The 14,951-nt window shown below is 32.8% G+C and overlaps 1 protein-coding gene across 4 annotated transcripts in view; it reads right to left on the bottom strand.

Annotated features, from left to right (window-relative positions):
• Window positions 1-14,951, bottom strand: part of LOC108965086 (synaptic vesicle glycoprotein 2B) — a 36,639-nt gene that overhangs the window by 6,152 nt on the left and 15,536 nt on the right. The window contains exon 1 of one of the 4 annotated variants that reach the window (XM_018927270.1): window positions 13,378-13,581. The exons of 1 other annotated variant lie outside the window; for it this stretch is intronic. The gene's annotated coding sequence lies outside the window, so the exon portion shown is untranslated. Of the gene's footprint in view, window positions 1-4,973; window positions 5,592-5,617; window positions 5,724-13,377; window positions 13,582-14,951 lie in introns of those variants that run through there. 2 more of the 4 variants (XM_018927271.1, XM_018927272.1) reach the window with 2 other exon arrangements.

Below are 14,951 nucleotides of genomic sequence, written 5' to 3'. Positions count from 1 at the left end.
TTGCCTAAATGTATAATCTTTATTAATTTTTACTATTTTTATTTAATTTGTATTGTGCTGTGCGCATCACTGCTGTTCTTTGCTTTAAATATACGCAGAAAAGAGATCGCGCTTTGTTTTTATTGATTATAATATTAACCAGCTTGGGTTCGCGACGAACGCGTTATCAGCGAGGTTCAACAACATCTATGTATTACCGCAAATGTGGCTTAGCATGAGTGTGTGTGTATCTTCAGTGACTGCAGCTGCTGCTAGAACTTGTTTTTTTATTTTTGTATAAATACACCAATACATGTGGGCAAATATTATTATTTTATATATTTATACACAATAGGTTTATATATTTAAATGCAGACTAGGAAAGCGCTAAATTGCCGATAACACACGTACGCACACATACATACATATGTACTTAATAATGTAGGCTCAGCGCATGCTGTGTTTAGCAAAATCAGCTGTGAAATGTAAATATCGCACGTTTGTTTGTATGTCGAGCGAAAGTATGTCAATGCATTGCTGGTGTATAATTGAAAAATATTTAAAATATTATAAAAACAATGCTCGTATGAAGCTGGCGCTTGATAAATCGTATTTTCTTTGCCACACAACTGACTTATCAAAAGCAGAAAAGGCAGTAAAAGCGAAAAACAACGCCACATAACCTTAGTGCGTGACATTTAACAATTTAGCGTGTAAAGTGTGAAAACTTACTGAAAAAATGTGTATTTCAGTATTTACAAATAAGTCCCATTTATGATTACTTTGCATTTTCAGCTGCATTAAAAATGCTTATAAATATTTTTTGTTGGCTCAAAGTCACTTCACTGCTGTATATACTGTGTAAGTAAGGCACTTGAAGGTGCCGTTTGCGTTTATTGTTGCTGCGACAATAAGGGTTATAAATCAACACGCCAGCGTTATATAAATGTGCGATAAATCGGAAAACTACCCAACGAGTACTCACACCTACTCATGTAGCTTAAGGGTTTTTACTTATTAAAAATAGCTTGAAATTACTTTTCGCAGTTATTATGGCTAATGCTTCAAATTCGAGTATGGCGTACTCATAGTTGACTATAAAAAGTGTATTTGCTAATCGAAGTGTAAACACAACTTAATCTTCATATACAAAGTATTACTTGTACATGAGTATTTATAAATTTGGTCAATTCTAGAAGTTTACGTTATCAAAACTCACAAAAGCGTCTGAATTGCTTGCTAATTACGTGGAGTTGCGGCCATTCAATAATTTGTTGCATCAATATCTTCAGCTGCCAATGACGTTTTTGAAAACACAAGAACAATCACTTAAGTATACACTTGTACAATTGCCAATTGGTCATCAAAAAGCGCGTTTGAGTTGTTGGGTTATGAAGATATTGAGTACGACTTGACCTAACCAACAAGTTTTGAAATAACCGCCAGATTTTACATATTTATACTCTTTAATTTTAGAGTACATCTCTTCTGTCTGACTGTTCGAGGCATAACTCAAATGAATACATAAGTACATATTATACATATATTGTATTATCAATAAGAGTGTCTGAGTTGTTTGGTGCTGAAGTAGTGTACTTTCTTGGAAGTAGTTAATTTGTATCAACTATTCTTTTGTTAGTTACATATGTATGTGTGTATATTTGTAAATCATACACTTGTGAAAAAATCGAGCCCTTAAGCAACCAATTCAATTTCTTGAAAGCATTTCGTAAAAGCATCGTTTCAATCTTTGTTTTGACTTTGCAAAGGAGTTAAAAAGTGCATACAAGCAGACAAAAAGGTGTAAGCAAATTTTTTTTAACTTGAAAATGTCATATGCATGTTTTGTACAATTTTATACATGATTTTACTTTTTTCATAGTTATGCCCCTTATGCGTTAAGTGTTTGTTTTGAATTTTTCTTTTACCGCTGCTTTGCGCCTGCTGTCAACTGGCATGACTGCAAGGTGAAATTGATATTTACAAATTTCAGTGGTACAGGGTGTTATGCTGTTTACACATTTCAATTCCTGGTGTATTTAGATTGTTGTTTGCATAAAATAATGACTCAAGGAAGCGAATATCCCACAGTTGATTGCAAATACAAAGGTTTCAACTAATTTTTATTGTATGCAGCTTGAAGCCAACTATGGCAATAAGAAAATGCAGCGATAAAAACGTCATTGATTAACGAGGAAATCGATCAGTTTGTTATTTATGCGTGTATTATGTTATTATGTATGTATGTATCTTAAAATGCAGTATGCAAATTTACATAAATATATATAACGTATGTAAGTAAGTATGCACAAGTGTTAGAAAAACAATAAATTTCGGCTTGCACTGCGATCTAAACTCGATTGCACAACTGTTGCTTTATGCCGAAAGCTGGCAAATATTTCTCAATACAATTGTAATTGGCTTTGCTGCTATTGCTGTGGCCATTTGTACTATTATTCTGATAGAAAATGCCCCCTTCCCGCCAATATCTTGCGTAAACTTGCATTACATAATGAAGTAAACATTTGAAATCAACTGGCAGCGCAACAACAATTCTAACTCTAGCAATAAATACAAATGTCAACAAATAACAATTAAAAAGCGTAAAGCAAAATGTACTGCTCGCCATTCGCGCAAAAATGCGACAAATGTGACAGAAACAATAGCAGTTGCTTTTTTTTTCTAAATATTAATGCAGCAAGTAATCATCATAAAAATAGCAACAAAATAAAAGTAATTAGTTGCAGCCGACAAGTTCCTGTTCTCCTTTACTTGGACTTCGCTTTCGAGTATGGGCAAGATTGAAAAAAGGAACAACAAAAACTACAACTAGCATTTCTGTTACGTGCACATATGTATGTAAGTAGTTGCAGTTTGACTTTAGCGGCGCTAATTGCTTGCCCAAATAGTTGGCGTTAGCAAAATCAGGTTCAATGACAATACCGCCAGGTGAGTACCGCAATGCGAGATTTGCGCATTCTAGCGTATGCATGCGTGTGCATGTAAATTGCGGTTAACAAAGCAAACGTTAAGCAAAAACAACAATAGTACGGTTTATTTGCCTTTTAAAACTCGTTTCACCAAAATTCACCACATTATACTGTTTACAAATTAGACAAAAAATATTGCAAGTCGCATTAGAAGTTGAATAAGTTAATGCCTGTTTTATTAGCGCTTATAAATTGCAATAATTGCTTCTGTACTACTAAATAGTATACCGCATGGCTACAAACAAATCAATTGCTTGTAACGAGTGTTTATGAGGACATTTACGAATTGAATAATAAAATGATACTGGAATTTTGCGTAGCTGCTTGAAGTGGCAACCACAAGCATTAACTGACAATTGACTTTTATGTTTGTAAACAATAGAAATATGAAAATATAACTTTGCAGCTGATGATTCCTATTTTAGCGATAAATAATAAATGATGAGAGTAAATTGTGAAAAATCGTGTGAGTGAAATCTCGCTTAAAAGGATTTTTTTGAAAACTGTGTGACTTCCATATTACAAATTGAAATTCGACGGAAAACCTATTTTTGTTTGTTTCGTGCTACCTTTGTGGCTTTACAGTGTATGTGAGCGCAAAAATATAATTCATACTATTCGAATATTTTATTTGAGAGAAAGGAACTAGTTCTATATATCAGAATACTATGGTAAAGAAGCTTAAATTATGGTTTAGGACATTTTTCTTCTAAAAAGAAGAAATACATAATTATCAGCTCTCAGAGAAGTTTATACAATTTTTTTGAATCATGATAAAATTTGTGAATTTGACATTAAAATGAAAAACGGTGTCGAATTTAACGCTTTAAACTGAAAATATTTCTAAAAAATACAAATTTTGCTTGCTGTTCTTTCCCGTTTTACAGAAGACACGAGTCCAACTGCTTGGCATGAAACGAATGCTTCACTGAAAGCTTAATAATTTGCTTATTTTAATAGTAAGAAATTGCGCACTGGCATAAAGGGAAGCAATTTAATGGAAAGTCATATTCTAACAATATTATTATGCATACTATATATAAAAATATTTTTTTTACGAAAAATATTTTACGAGCTAATAATCTTAAAAAAAATTAATTGAGCCGATTTCCGCGTTTAAAATTGAATTTAAATTTCTTATGAATAAATTAATTCAAAAAATAATTTTTATCGAAGAATATGTAAAAGAGATATATTTTTATACTCTTGCAACCAGCTGCTAAAGAGTATTATAGTTTTGTTCACCTAACAGTTGTACGTATCAACCAAAACTAAACGAGATAGAATAGGGTTATATACATATAATTGAATAGGATGACGACAATAATTGAAAATCGGTTGACTGTCTGCCTGTTCGTCCTCCTGCAAATTCAGCAAAAATTGAGATATCTCGTTGAAACTTGGTATGTGGGTTCCTTTGTACAAAAAAAAATTGAGTTCGTAGATGAGCGTAATCGGACCATTGCCATGACCAGAAATAACCATTAACTAAATTATAAGATATAATTATTATTAAGATATAAATCTTTAATTTGGCACTGCGTATCGCAGTAGCAAAGGGGCAACATTTTTTGAAAAACTGGTCGTGGTCCCGCACTCTAACAAGTTTAATGCACATATCTTCTAAACCACTTGAGCTACAACAACCAAATTTGCTGAGTACAAATCTTATAAGAACCGAATCTGCCAACAGTGTGAAAATGGCTGAAATCGGAGGATAACCTCGCTGACTCATCATATAACGATACTGTTGAAAAGTAATAAAAGCGCGATAAATTAATAACTAAATACGCTAGAGACATTACATTTTTAAATAATATTGGAGACTGCTGTAAAAATTACACTATATTTTCTACAACACCACACCCTCCCGCCACTTTGAAATGTCCAACTTTTGTTAGTAGAACTGCGGCGCTCTGCAATTCATTTGTCACGTTTCGCTTGTGATTATTTGATAAATAATTTCACATTTATGCACGTTTGTGAGTGATTTTCATCAATTACCTTTGGTCTGCGCTTGTTTATTGAAATTATTATGACGCTTATCTGCCGCTCCTTCAATTTGTAGGCAAAGGCACTTTATTGCGATTATTTGTTGTGTTTTATTTCAATAAAATAAAGTCTAACTGTAACTTCGTTAAATTTTTGTTTTGGATTTTACCAAGAACACTTTCGCTGGGTGTCGAACAAAATGTGAAAAGCTATCGTTATGTGAACGAATTTTTATATTTCTTAGTCCTACGTGTAGTCTTTGTAAAATCACAATACAATTGCACTTTGTTGTTGTTATAATTGCTACTGTGGTATTTGCTTGACGAAAACATGAAGTTTTCAAACACTTTACACACACAACACTGAACCAGCTATTGCAAGACGCACGCGCATTCGAGCCGAGCTATTTGAAGAGGCCTTTGATTAGAGATTTTTTTGGCGCTCCTATTGATATTTTCGCTTTACTATGCAAACGCTTATATTTTTGCTACTACCAAGTCGCGTTCAAGCACCAAATTGTCGGTGCCCGCAGAGCTTTTATAACAATTCGCTAATAACTGCAAATGCAAAGATCGCCGTGGAGAAATTGTGTTTGCTTCTTAGTTTTTTTTATTTTTCTTATTTGTTGGTTTTACTTATGTGATTTTTTGACGTACCGAGTTAAGTTGACCGATCGACCGCTGCTGTGGGCGCTTGTGATGTTGCGTTGATACGCGTCGAATGCGCTATACTTCACTCGGATCGGCGACAGTTGCTTAAATATTAGCGGCGAAACAAGTGCGATGCGTTTTGGACGGCGGCTGGCCGAATCTCATGCTGTGTACGCTGGACGCACGAGAGTGTGCCTGTGCCACTGTGTGTGTGCTTATGTTTGCGTGTGTATGGGGAGCGACGGCAATTGGAAATGAAACATTTGTGGTGCCAAAGCACAGTTACTTTTTCAGCTTACACACACACACACACGCACATGCGCTCACTAAGCAATGAGCAATCGGCCCGACACTCGAGACGGATCGTAGCGTCGAAACGAAATGGAAATTTCAACGGCCATGTAGCACGAGTGTTTGGCGAGTGCTGAGAAAGCGTTCGACAGGATGGAGGGTGGGCGAAGATGCTGAACGTTTATTAATTAATAGCGGATCGGTTAATTGAGCAAACAAAGTATGATCAACAACAATAAGAATTGCAAACAATAACAAATGCCAAACTGTGCCGATGCTTGTTTTAGAACAATGTTAGCACACGAAGGCGTTAAACTGCAGCGCGGCCGCGTCGCTTAGCGTATAAAAGCCCCAACTGGACGGACAGCTTGTATTTGGAGCAGCGTTTATTGCAATTTTATTATGTGTGTATTTGAGACAAAGAACCCTCATGCCGGTAAGAAGTAATTCCCGATTGTGCTGTGGCGAGTAAGCGACAAATGTCAGTGTAGCACGTGCCGCTGATGATCGGGAAGCGACAAAAAACCGCTCTAATAAGCGCTCAGTGTTGACACAATACTGAACTAAGCGCACAAAAAAGTGATTGCACATTTGCCAGCAATTAATGAATAGTTGAAACTTAAAACAAAAACACTGGTGAATGTCATCGCAAGTGACATAGGTTATGGCGATAAGCGCACAGAGTGGTACACATGCCACAAATTGATTTTGTGTGAAATATTAATGAAATTGTAATATAACTAGTAATTTTATGCACTAATTTGTAGTAATTAAAGTGCTTGATAATAACGAAATTACATTGTTGTATAACAAATATGTACATGCAGAGGGTGTTTTTTGAGAGCTATCGGTTTGGAATTACATACATATGTAAGTGTTTTTGACACTTATGTTCAGCATATTATTATTGGAAATTAAACTGTTTTTAACGGCAAATAAGATTTTGTATAAAACACATGCACTGCTATATGAGGTGTTTTTTAGAGCTATCGGATTTGCTTAAAGTACTGTTAGAACTCCAAACTACAAAATATTACTCATTTCAATAATTTTTTTGTTTTTATGCGAAATAATTTTTAAATTTAGAATAGACACCCTTTAATTGCATGTTAAATTTGCCGCCGGAGCAATGTTTCGCCCACATTGTGTGCAAATCAATTGAGGAAAAGTGCGCGGCCACGCTTGGCGCACTAAGCAAGCGCTAAAGTGTTGCATTAAAAACAACTGTGTACGATAAATAAATTAAAATTTCAGAGGTAAACAAACTAAGCAGCTATTAAAGCATAATCTGCATAAAATAAATAAACCGCTGTCGATAGCTTTTAATAATGTAGTGTTTTGCTTGGAGTATGTAGCTGCGCATTAATGGCTACTACTAGCGAGCAAAATAATAACACTTGTTTGGGTGGAACAAAAAAATGAGAAACCATAAATAGAGCACGCTGGTTAGCATTACTAAATTACGTTTCGATTTTCGTTGGATTTTTGTAAACGTTACTCACCCTCCATCCAGAGCGTCTATGCATATGTTCACACAAACAAATTTCATTGGAAAAAATAACGAATTTAAGTCTGCTTTCTCAATGTCTGGTTACGAACCTTTCAGTCCAGTTAATAGAGCGTCCATTTAAAAGAGATTTTTCTTATTTATGAATGGTTTTTATTACCCTATCTTCTAAGTTGGTTCGAACTAGACACAGTGCAGTTTAAAAATTGTATGTCAAATTTTGTGTTTTTTTTTTCAATTAAAAGCGTAATAAGTCTTTAAAAGCAGACAGCGTTTTTAAAAAATTAATTATGGCACGCACATTACTTGCGTTCTTGCTGTTGATTGCTTTTTGCGTCACAGTCAATTTAATGCGCCCAACCCACATACTAATAAATCAATGGGATAATATTTGCGCTTTATTATTTTCTATAATAATTTTGTACTAAAATTAGTGCTATTATTATATAATAATTATATTATTTCGATACGGTTGCTTTAGTTTTATTGCCTTTTTTGACTATTGCACGACATTCCGCGCTGCTTCAGTGCCACACAATGGCGCAATGGAAACAAATGGTCAAGCAATCAGGCAACCATCTGCGCTTTTGCCGTTATCGCTTGACCGAATGGCATGCAAATATTGGAAATGCGATGGCTGCCTGTCAAATTCAGACAGTTTGCGAAAGGTTGACGTTATTGTTTTGTTTAATTTCATTGCATGAACTATTTTGGGTAACGTTTTGGTACAAAGTCTACAGTCTAAACCACAATTATTATTATTTATACTTCAATAGAACCCTTTATGTTAATATTGCATGGAAAGTATTTTATGTATGGCGTTGTAAACAATAATAATAAATAAATAGCAAAACAATAACAGTAAATAATTTATGTACAAGTTAGTATGCATAATAATGATAAACATAATTAAAAACAAAAGTAAAACAATAACAATAAGCAACAATGATAAATAATTTTAGTAAAATTAGGTATGTAAAACCAATTATTTATATTAATATGATTAAGCAACTGCAAATTGCATCAATTTCTTTATAAGCTTTTCTTTCTTTAACTTGCATTGTTTACGACTCGCGGAAATATTATTAATGAATTAATCGCACGCATAAATTTTGTAAAGTTGACAAAATTTGCTGTGACACAGACTGACATTCAAGCATACATACATCTGTAAATTCACGCATTTAATTATTTTCATATGCAATATTAATGTGAGATTTATTTAAAGCAAATTATGCTACATTCAATATACTTTTATATTTATACTGCTTACGCAAGTAAAGGGGCAAATGCAGCTGGTAAACCTGTCAAGTTGACAGCTGTGTGACACTGTGGTGGCGAAAATTTCGATATTTTCATTTTGCAAATTAAATATTTGAAAATTTAAACTGAATTACTGCCGACATAAATAATGAAGTTTAATTTTTTATTTCTTGTTTTGAATTCTTTAATTTTTTAGGCTCTGGAAAACCTTTTTAGTAGTTCAAATGCGGTCACGCAATTATATTGGGTTCGGCGATTCGGTATAGATATAGACTACACGGCGTATGAGCAAATTTTTGGGGCACCTGCTTTTACTCAAGTAATGATTCAAGAAATGTGCAGTATTGCCGCAACAGACTTAATTTATGGTTTTGGATATGTCATTACTTAAGAAAAATTTTTGAAAATTTGTAAAAATTAAAAAAACAAAAAATGAAAATATATAAAAATTAAAATTTGTAAAAATTTGAAAATTTGTTAAGAATAAAAAAAATTTTAATTTGTAAATTGTTTCTTTTTTAAAATTTTGACGATAATTATTATTTTTCGAAAATTTGTGCAATTTTTGTTTCAGCCAAATTATATTTTATATGATTATATAATATTATAACGCTATCTACATATGCTCTTTTACAATGTCAGTTCCAGTTTAAGCTCCAGTACGGAATCCCCAGTACCACCCTAAAATCCAGTTATGCAGTAATAAGTACACAGCTCTTATTTTTATTTACATTATTAATTACAGAAGTTTTTACTGAAAACTTTGTATGTATGTAGTATTTGCATATGTACATATGTACGTGCCTGTTGTGTGCCTTTCCATGACTTGCAAAACACTAAATATTTGTCCCTGTCAGCGTGTAAAAATAGCAACAAGTGTATTGCAGTGCGCTGCTTTGCAACTTCACGTACTCAAACATGTTAAATCACAACGTTTATATTTTGTTGTTGAGTTGTTGAGTAAACAAATGACTTAACGCGAATATTCTTTTTAAATTCTTTTATTTTTAAGGGCTTTGAGGGCTTTTACTTGGAGGGCAGTTTAATGAGCGTTTATATTTTTATAATTTTGAATCTTCTCTCAACATTTTTAGAACTTAAGCACTAAAATCGATAACTTCTTCCATGTGGTGTAGTGGTATAGAAAAAATCAGCCGCCTCTTAAGCAAGCATTATTATTATTTTTTTAATATTGTTATAAAAGTTGATAATGTCAAAGTTAATAAGAAAAAACTGCAAGCTTTTGCAAAATAAATACAAAAGCTGATAGCGACGGTCAAAGCAAAAAATAAATAAAGAATGTAATGAATGTATGTGAAGGGAAAAAATTAAGTAGAAGAACATATGATACAAGAAAGTTATAAAATCTAAAGCAATAACATTACTACATACAAATATAGTATATCAATATACATATCTATTTTTTACAACTAAATTTGAAAACATCTGCACAAAAATCTCAAGCTTTTGGGTATTCTCTTTAAGTAAACATTTTAGTTCTATTTTTTTTTTTCTACACTGAGCCGGTTTTTGCTAATAATATTTACTGGCAACGCGTTAGCTGTATCCATAGAATGCAAACTGCGAAACTGTGTACATTAACTTGCAATTGTTTAAGCATTTCGCTACCACGCTTCGTTTCACGATTTGCATATTGCTTACCAAATTAAATTGAGATTGCAGATACGTTCAAATTTTGGGAATAAATAAAAAACGAGAAACAAATGGTGTTTAAGAACCATGAAATTTGCATAATATTGAGAGCCAAATATTCAAAGACAAATATTATGCAAATTTCCTCGCTACTTTAATAAAAATATAAAAACAAATACTTCGTTTTTGAATGAGTGTGCATTAATTCGAAAACTAATATATATACACATGTATATTTTTTGAAATTTGATAAAATTTATGCCTTGTTTGTACTTTTTTATTAAACATAGCACATATTTTTGTATCCTCTCATAAAAAACTCTTGGGCACATACCACAACTAAATTTAATATATAAAGTAATTAAAAACAAGAAAAAACTTCAATTTCAGCTGTACTGAAGCTACACTTTACAGGTGCATTTCTTATGGCATAAAAGGGTATAAACAGACTTTATCTTGTTTTGTTCGGTCAGTTTGTATGGCAACTACATATTGGTAGTCGAAAAAGTCTTTTCGTATTTTGTCAATAGATGTCATTGATAGACATATGTACATCTCAAGCGCTGCCAATCACATTGTGTTATACCATATAGTGGTTGAAAGGTGAGATTTTAGGTTCCATTTAGCCAAAAATAAAAAAAAATTTAATTCGGGGAAGTTGAAAAAACGTTACAGCTTTCATGAGTTCACAAATGAGTGAAAATAATGAAGAAATTCGCTATATTTTGAAATTTTCGTATAAAAAGGGAGGAATGCCACGCAACCCACCAATAAAATTTGTGAAGTTTACGGAGGCGATACAGCGTTCTTGTAGCACAACAGTGGTTCGCTTGATTCTGTTCGTGAAATTTCGAAATTTCGATTTATACTGATGAAAGAATGTCTCTAACGGAAAAATGGCAAAATGAAATCGACAAAAATAGTACATACATTATTAGTTAATATAAATACTTATAAAAAAAATTATGTTGAAGTTTGATTAAAAATACGAAAATACTTTTCGACTAGTTCGAGAGCAAGAACATGATTGTTAGCGTTCAATTTGTATAGCAGTTACATATATGTTAGAGGTCCGCTTTCGGCGGTTATAACAAATTGGTAGTTTTTTGGGCAGAAAAAAATCAGATCGATATCTGAAGAATTCCCCGTTCTGGGTATGTGCCACTGCCCGTTACACAATATTACGCAGCAGTTGTGTTACGAAAAATCATTCGCTATTGACCTTAAAACTCTATAAATCGTTATCCACCTCACTTGCATGCTGCATAAGAATTAAATATTAATTTTTATTACTTTCCATATATATATACGCACACATACAAATGCATATACATATGTGTGCACGTGTGTTTGTGGTAAATTTAAATGCATATTATTTCCGTTTCCAAGCACTTCTTAAAATGCAAATGCGCATTCTCAACCGCCACCACGCCTCTTTCACAGCAACCAAAAATTTTCGGAACACACGTACATATACACAGGAGTGATAAAATAATTAATAATGCAAATGGAAAAGTTTTTGCACCAAATTAGCATACAAACAATCGAAGCACTTAAATAATGTTAAATGCAGTTGCAAAACAACGCTTAAAGTGCGCTGCATGTGATTATTATATTCTTGGGCAGCGTTGTAAACACATGCGAAAGGAAGTGCATGCGCGTGTGCGTGTGTGTGAGTGAAATGTCATCACGCGGTGCAATTAAAATGCCACAATTTCTTGTTTGCACCGAACAATTAAACAGTATTTATGTTAAATTATTAAAAAGGCCTGTTTTAGTGAATTTGAAATGTAATATTACACACTTATACTCGTATATGTGTATGTGTGTGCATGTGCGTGTAAGCAGGCTGTATTTACAATGCATTAGCGTCACTTAGCGAGAAGTTATTTTTTCGTTCTTCTGCGTTTACTCATGCTGGCACATTCCGTTCTTAGCTCAATAATGCGCTGTTTGCCAAAATTGATTAACAAGGTAAATGTCAGGGTGGTCAGTGGTGTGTTTTATTTTCTCCACTTTTATACATATGTATATGTATTTATGAATGGACGTTTGTATATTTTAATTTGCATGTGCAGAAATACATATGTACGAGTATGTGAAAAAACGAAAGAAGCCAAGGAGGCACCTTCAGTTTTGTGTGATCTTTTTCGCAAGTGAAGGTGGTATTTATTTAGGAAAATCTTATATGTAAATATGTATGTATGTGCATAAACMAAAATGAAAATTGTGGAAAAATTATTACATATATACCATATGCAACATATTAAATTTGTAAGTTATGAAGAGATTTACATCCTTTGAGTTTATACTTTTCCATATAACCTCACAATGTTTATAAAAAAAAATCAAATTACCAAGTTTGTGGTGTTTACTTTTAACTTTTACAAGAAAACATCACTAAATTTTGTGTAATTCTTTTGATTTAAAATATTTTTTTTTGATTTAAAATCGGTAAAGGATCAAACTTCCAATCATAAATTTTAGTACATATAAAACATAACTGACTCAAATCTCTAGTTTCTGATGGTGAAGTTTAAAAACAAAATAAAATTTTTTTTTTTAAATTTCAAAAAAAATTCATCAAATATTTCTTAAACAAGAAGTACATTTTTGAGATATTTTCAAATACATTCTCACGACAAAAAGCTGTTTTTTTAAATCGTCAGTTTTATTTTGCTGCAAACTTTACTTTCTGATGAAATAAAATGATTAAAAAATTTCAAATTTAATAAAATAAAAAAGCGAAATTGCGCGTAATTTAACGCAATCCATGGTCTTTTTACAACCGGTATTATTTTATAGTATACAAAACTTAAATCACACCTTCACTGAGTTGATTTTTTAGGGACTTGCTCCGTCACACGAAGTATCTCATTTCTTGATATGTACATTATCTTTTATTTTCATACATCACTATTCCTTTTTAGCCTTAAGCCAAAGCAGTTTAATATATCCAGCCAAACTGTGAAAAATTCTTGCAATTTCAGTACTTTTTAACGCCGTCTACACGACACAGGATAAAAATAACTCAGAATCTTCACTTACTAACCGTTAATTGTTTTTGTAATGTTGCTGTTCACTGTTGTTGTTGTTGATCGTCACTTTCGCAAACCCACGAAATAGTTAATGCTGAAATGCTGCCGCAAAACTCCAAGCTGATATAAATACTATCCAGCCACAGGTGATGTGAAAGTAAATTGTTTGGTTAATGAGCTCTTAACGGCTCCAAAAACCGTTTGACAATGAGTACTGAACTATGGCAATGCCGGCTTATATTTCGAAAATTCTCATACGGCACCTAGCTAGTTGGAGATAGGATCATCGAGCTAGCTATTTGCGTATGTATATAGGTGTGTGTACATCTGTTGGCAGTGATGTATGATTAATCTGGCGTTGCGCGTTGTTGTTATTGCTGCGCTACTGATAAGTCAATCCATAGAAGCTGTAAGTGATGCTTATCACTAGACGAAAAATAATAAAGCAAAAAAATACGCAACAACAAAAAATTGAGCAAACAACATTTAAGTAGATGTTATTAGAGGGAAGAGGACGGCGGTGTGGATATCTGTATGTAGTATGTATGTATGTCTACATGCGAAATAATTATGTGCAGAGAACAATCGCATAACTATTTAATACGATTTAGCAGTGATTAGAGTATAGTTACATATTTACTAGTTCATGTGTAATTGGCATGATAGTTGTGGTTAATAACCAACGTTCGTAAGTAGCTATTAAAATAAAAAAAAAATTGAATTTTAATTGTAAATTGTTTGAAAAAAAAAAATTCTTATGGTTAAAATCAAGTTTTGTGTACTCTCAATAGCGGCATAACTCTTGAAATGCTAATTTTTAACGCATTGTCATACCTCTCATTTTTGAACTAGTTTGATACTAGTTGCGTTTTAAGAAAAACAATAAAGATTTTAGAGATTTTTTGAGCTAATAAAAAAGAGTAAGACTCTTGAAATGTTAAATATTTATCTCATTGTCATACCAGTACTTTTTGGACTAGTTTGCTACTAGTTGCGTTTTAATAAAAACAATGAAGCTTTTAGCGATTTTTTGAACTAACAACAAAATTAAGATGACGTTTTTTCTGAAGGGACTATACTCGTATTTTCGTAATTTTCCTTCCTTTCATTTACCCAACTTAAGAATTTTACTTTGGTTAGAATTTGACTTGCCCGAAATAATATTTTAACTAGTTTGGGGACAACAAACTATTTAGCGTAATTTTCTTAATAATAGCTTCAGGTAAATAAAATATGAAAATACTTTTATGCTCTAAACAGGGTAATTAAATTTGCCAGGAAGTTTGTTACACCGAGCAGAAAACGACGGAGACCCTATAAACTACCATATATGATATWCATACATACATACATATGTATAACGATCAACGTGACGTTCCGGCCATGTACTTCTTTTATCTATTTGTGCTTCTGTTGAGATCTCGTTCTGAAAATTTTCAGCTGTAATTCGAAAAAAAACGAGAACAAGTAAGGAAGGGCTAAGTTCGGGTGTCACCGAACATTTTATACTCTCGCATGATAAAGTGATAATTGAGATTTCAGGCGTGGTTGTGAACCGATTTCACCCATATTTGGTACATGTCATCAG

This window comes from Bactrocera latifrons, unplaced genomic scaffold, assembly GCF_001853355.1.
Source record: "Bactrocera latifrons isolate USDA-ARS-PBARC rearing strain unplaced genomic scaffold, ASM185335v1 scaffold_133, whole genome shotgun sequence".
NCBI classification, from domain to species: domain Eukaryota; kingdom Metazoa; phylum Arthropoda; class Insecta; order Diptera; family Tephritidae; genus Bactrocera; species Bactrocera latifrons.
This window is presented reverse-complemented; position numbering and strand designations above follow the sequence as displayed.